The following is a 6,000-nucleotide window of genomic DNA, read 5'->3' on the forward strand; positions in this document are numbered from 1 at the left end:
ATATCTTTTTCAAAAATTTGATTTTAAAATATCTTTTCTAACTTCTTATATTCTTATCTTTTCAAAATTGATTTTCAAATTTGTTTCAACTAACTAACTAACTTTTTGTTTGTTTCTTATCTTTTTCAAAACTACCTAACTATTCTCTAATTTTCGAAAATATCTCCCTCTTTTTCAAAATTTCTTTTAATTAACTAATTATTTTAATTTTTGATTTTAATTCTCGAAAATTACTAACCTTTTTCAAAAACTATTTTCGAAAATCACTAACTCTTTTTCAAAAATTATTTTCGAAAAATTCTCTCTCTCTCTTATCTCCTTCTATTTATTTATTCATCTACTAACACTTCATCTCACCCAAATTCGAACCCCCTCTTCCATTTGTGTTCGGATTTTTTTTCTTCTTCTTTTCTTCTACTCACATAGGGACCTCTATACTGTGGTAAAAAGGACCCCTATTATTATTATTTTTCTGTCCCTCTTTTTCATATGAGAAGGAGCAAGGACAAGAATATTCTTGTTGAAGCAGATCCAGAACCTGAAAGGACTCTGAAGAGAAAACTAAGAGAAGCTAAATTACAACAATCCAGCAAGCACCTTTCAGAAATTTTCGAACAGGAAGAGGAGATGGCAGCCGAAAATAATAATAATGCAAGGAGGATGCTTTGTGACTTTACTGCACCTAATTCCAATTTACATGGAAGAAGCATCTCCATTCCTGCCATTGGAGCAAACAATTTTGAGCTGAAACCTCAATTAGTTTCTCTGATGCAGCAGAACTGCAAGTTTCATGGACTTCCATCTGAAGATCCTTTTCAGTTCTTAACTGAATTCTTGCAGATCTGTGATACTGTTAAGTTTAACGGAGTAGATCCTGAAGTCTACAGGCTCATGCTTTTCCCTTTTGCTGTGAGAGACAAAGCTAGAATATGGTTGGACTCTCAACCTAAGGATAGCCTGAACTCTTGGGATAAGCTGGTCAAGGCTTTCTTAGCCAAGTTCTTTCCTCCTCAAAAGCTGAGTAAGCTTAGAGTGGATGTCCAGACCTTCAGACAGAAAGAAGGTGAATCCCTCTATGAAGCTTGGGAGAGATGCAAAGAACTGACCAAAAAGTGTCCTTCTGACATGCTTTCAGAATGGACCATCCTGGACATATTCTATGATGGTCTATCTGAATTGGCTAAAATGTCATTGGATACTTCTGCAGGTGGATCCATTCACCTAAAGAAAACGCCTGCAGAAGCTCAAGAACTCATTGACATGGTTGCTAATAACCAGTTCATATACACTTCTGAGAGGAATCCTGTGCGTAATGGGACGCCTCAGAAGAAGGGAGTTCTTGAAATTTATACTTTGAATGCCATATTGGCTTAGAATAAAATATTGACTCAGTAAGTCAATATGATTTCTCAGAGTCTGAATGGAATGCAAGTGATGAGCGGATAATTTATACGCTTTTTGACATTGTTTTTAGTATGTTTTTAGTAGGATCTAGTTACTTTTAGGGATGTTTTTAATAGATTTTGTGTTAAATTCACATTTCTGGACTTTACTATGAGTTTGTGTGTTTTTCTGTGATTTCAGGTATTTTCTAGCTGAAATTGAGGGACTTGAGCAGAAATCAGATTCAGAGGTTGAAAAAGGACTGCTGATGCTGTTGGATTCTGACCTCCCTGCACTCAAAGTGGATTTTCTGGAGCTACAGAACTCGAAATGGCGCGCTTCCAATTGCGTTGGAAAGTAGACATCCAGGGCTTTCCAGAAATATATAATAGTCCATACTTTGGCCAAGAATTGATGACGTAAACTGGCGTTCAACGCCAGCTTTCTACCCAAATCTGGCGTCCAGCGCCAGAAAAGGATCCAAAACCAGAGTTGAACGCCCAAACTGGCACAAAAACTGGCGTTCAACTCCACAATTGGCCTCTGTACATTCAACACTTAAGCTCAGCCCAAACACACACCAAGTGGGCCCCGGAAGTGGATTTATACATCAAATACTTACTCATGTAAACCCTAGTAGCTAGTTTATTATAAATAGGACCTCTTACTATTGTATTAGGCATCTTTGGATTACCTTATGATCGTTTGATCACGTTTTAGGGGGCTGGCCATCTCGGCCATGCCTGGACCTTCACTTATGTATTTTTAACGGTAGAGTTTCTACACTCCATAGATTAAGGTGTGGAGCTCTGCTGTTCCTCAAAGATTAATGCAAAGTACTACTGTTTTCTATTCAATTCTTCTTATTTCGCTTCTAAGATATCCATTCGCACCCAAGAACGTGATGAAGGTGATGATTATGTGTGACGCTCATCATCCTTCTCCCTTATGAACGCGTGCCTGACAAACACTTCCGTTCTACATGAATTAAGCTAGAATGAATATCTCTTAGATCTCCTAACCAGAATCTTCGTGGCATAAGCTAGAATGATGGCGGCATTCAAGAGAATCCAGAAGGTCTAAACCTTGTCTGTGGTATTCCGAGTAGGATTCAATGATTGAATGACTGTGACGAGCTCCTAACTCGCGATTGCAGGGCGTTAGTGACAGACGCAAAAGGATAGTAAATCCTATTCCAGCATGATCGAGAACCGACAGATGAATAGCCGTGCCATGACAGGGTGCATGAGCATATTATTCACTGAGAGGATAAGATGAAGCCATTGACAAGGGTGATGCCTCCAGACGATTAGCCGTGCCGTGACAGGGCATTGGATCATTTTCCCGAGAGATGACCGAAAGTAGCCATTGACAGTGGTGATGTATCACATAAAGCCAGCCATGGAAAGGAGTAAGACTGATTGGATGAAGATAGCAGGAAAGCAGAGGTTCAGAGGAACGAAAAGCATCTCCATTCGCTTATCTGAAATTCCTACCAATGAATTACATAAGTATCTCTATCCCTATTTTATTATATAATATTCAAAAACACCATTATCACTTTATATCTACCTGACTAAGATTTACAAGGTGACCATAGCTTGCTTCATACCAACAATCTCCGTGGGATTCGACCCTTACTCACGTAAGGTATTACTTGGACGACCCAGTGCACTTGCTGGTTAGTTGTATCGAAGTTGTGACAATCATGAATTAAGATCAGAGCACCAAGCTTTGGACCCATTACCAGGATTTGTTCGAGCGTGGAGATCACAATTTCGTGCACCAAGTTTTTGGCGCCGTTGCCGGGGATTGTTCGAGTTTGGACAACTGACGGTTCATCTTGTTGCTCAGATTAGGTAATTTTCTTTTTGTTTTCTTTTCAAAAATTTTTCAAAAATATTTCAAAATTTTCTCACTTGTTTTCGAAAAAAAAAAATGTTTTCAAAAATATTATTTTTCTTCAGAATTTTTAAGAATGAATTCTAGTGTTTCATGAAGCATGTTGAAGCCTATCTGGCTATAAAGCCATCCCCAAACTACTTTGGGATTGGCATTCAACTAATCACTCCAGTCCATGTAATTATATACTAAAGCTTGGCTGGCTATTAAGCCATGCCTGACCCTTTGATTGGAGCTTTAAGACTAACATGGCGAGATTCCTGGAATTCATATTAAAAATTTTGAAATCCTTATTTTTGTTTTTCAAATAATTTTCGAAAAAAAAAAATACAAAAAAAATTAGAAAATCATAAAAATCAAAAATATTTTGTGTTTCTTGTTTGAGTCTTGAGTCATATTATAAGTTTGGTGTCAATTGCATGTGCATCTTGCATTTTTTGAAAATTTCATGTATTCATAGTGTTCTTCATGATCTTCAAGTTGTTCTTTGTCAGTCTTCTTGTTTGATCTTGATGTTTTCCTTGTTTTGTGTCTTTTCTTGTTTTACATGTACATTTTTTATTTATTAGAGTCTAAACATGAAAGATTTCTAAGTTTGGTGTCTTGCATGTTTTCTTTGCATTAAAAAATCTTTTCAAAAATATGTTCTTGATGTTCATCATGATATTCACGGTGTTCTTGGTGTTCATCTTGACATTCATAGCATTCTTGCACACATTCATAGTTTTGATCTAAAATTGCCATGCATTGCATTATTTTTCTTGTTTTTCTCTCTCATCATAAAAATTCAAAAATAAAAAAAAATATCTTTCCCTTTTTCTCTCATCAAATTCGAAAATTTGGATTGACTTTTTCAAAAATTTTTAAAATCAAGTTGTTTCTTATGAGTCAAATCAAATTTTCAATTTGAAAATCTTATCTTTTTCAAAATCTTTTTCAAAAAAAATCAAATCTTTTTCAAAATTATTAGTTATTTCCGAAAATTCCAAAAATATTTTTCAAAAATCTTTTTCTTATTTTTATATAAAATTTTCGAAAATAACTAATCAATTAATGTTTTGATTCAAAAATTTCAAGTTTGTTACTTGCTTGTTAAGAAAGATTCAAACTTTGAGTTCTAGAATCATATCTTGTGATTTCTTGTGAATCAAGTCATTAATTGTGATTTTAAAAATCAAATCTTTTTCAAAAACTAATTTCTATCATATCTTTTCAAAAATATCTTCTTATCTTATCTTTTTCAAAATATCTTTTCAAAATATCTTTTCTAACTTCCTAACTTCTTATCTTTTCAAAATTGGTTTTCAAAATTTGTTTCAACTAACTAACTAACTTTTTGTTTGTTTCTTAACTTTTTCAAAACCACCTAACTAATTCTCTCTTTCTAATTTTCGAAAATATATTCCCTCTTTTTCAAAATTTCTTTTTAATTAACTAATTATTTTTAATTTTTATTTTTGATTTCAAAAAAATTTTCGAAAAAAAAATACTAATCATTTTTCAAAAACTATTTTCAAAAATCACTAACTCTTTTTCAAAATAATTTTCGAAAAATTTCCCTCCCCCATCTTACTCTATTTATTCATTCATATCATAACATCTCATCTCACATCTCTAGCCTCCTCACAGTTGTGTTTCTTCCATTATATTACATTCTTTGTCTCCCCCTCTTCTTCTACTCACACAGGGATCCCTATACTGTGGAATAAAGGATCTCTATTATTATTATTAATTTTCTGTGCCTTCTTCTTTGTCATATGAGCAGGAGCAAGGATAAGAACATTCTTGTGGAAGCAGATCCAGAACCTGAAAGGACTCTGAAGAGAAAATTAAGAGAAGCTAAAATACAACAATCCAGAGATAACCTTTCAGAAATTTTCGAACAGGCAGAGGAGATGGCATCCAAAAATAATAATAATGTAAGGAAGATGCTTGGTGACTTTACTGCACCTAATTCCAATTTACATGGAAGAAGCATCTCCATTCCTGCCATTGGAGCAAACAACTTTGAGCTTAAACCTCAATTAGTTTCTCTGATGCAGCAGAACTGCAAGTTTCATGGACTTCCATCCGAAGATCCTTTTCAGTTCTTAACTGAATTCTTGCAGATATGTGATACTGTTAAGACTAATGGAGTAGATCCTGAAGTCTACAGACTCATGCTTTTCCCTTTTGCTGTAAGAGACAGAGCTAGATTATGGTTGGATTCTCAACCCAAAGACAGCCTGAACTCTTGGGATAAGCTGGTCACGGCTTTCTTAGCCAAGTACTTTCCTCCTCAAAAGCTGAGCAAGCTTAGAGCTGATGTTCAAACCTTCAGACAGAAAGAAGGTGAATCTCTCTATGAAGCTTGGGAAAGATACAAACAGTTGACCAAAAAGTGTCCTTCTGACATGCTTTCAGAATGGACCATCCTGGATATATTCTATGATGGTCTGTCTGAGTTATCTAAGATGTCATTGGATACTTCTGCAGGTGGATCCATTCACCTAAAGAAAACGCCTGCAGAAGCTCAACAACTCATTGACATGGTCGCTAATAACCAGTTCATGTACACTTCTGAAAGGAATCCTGTGAGTAATGGGACGCCTATGAAGAAGGGAGTTCTTGAGGTTGATACTCTGAATGCCATATTGGCTCAGAATAAAATATTGACTCAGCAAGTCAATATGATCTCTCAGAGTCTGCATGGAATGCAAGCTGCATCCAACAGTA

The 6,000-nt window shown here is 35.3% G+C and overlaps 2 non-coding genes across 2 annotated transcripts; both read right to left on the bottom strand.

Annotated features, from left to right (window-relative positions):
- Window positions 1-1,023: 1,023 nt before the first annotated feature.
- On the bottom strand, window positions 1,024-1,131 carry LOC112760444 (small nucleolar RNA R71). The gene has a single exon (XR_003180885.1). It is a non-coding gene; the product is annotated as a small nucleolar RNA R71 (small nucleolar RNA).
- A 4,445-nt stretch (window positions 1,132-5,576) lies between these two features.
- On the bottom strand, window positions 5,577-5,684 carry LOC112761896 (small nucleolar RNA R71). The gene has a single exon (XR_003182267.1). It is a non-coding gene; the product is annotated as a small nucleolar RNA R71 (small nucleolar RNA).
- Between the last annotated feature and the right edge of the window lie 316 nt (window positions 5,685-6,000).

The sequence above is a fragment of the Arachis hypogaea genome, chromosome 16 (assembly GCF_003086295.3).
Source record: "Arachis hypogaea cultivar Tifrunner chromosome 16, arahy.Tifrunner.gnm2.J5K5, whole genome shotgun sequence".
NCBI lineage: Eukaryota > Viridiplantae > Streptophyta > Magnoliopsida > Fabales > Fabaceae > Arachis > Arachis hypogaea.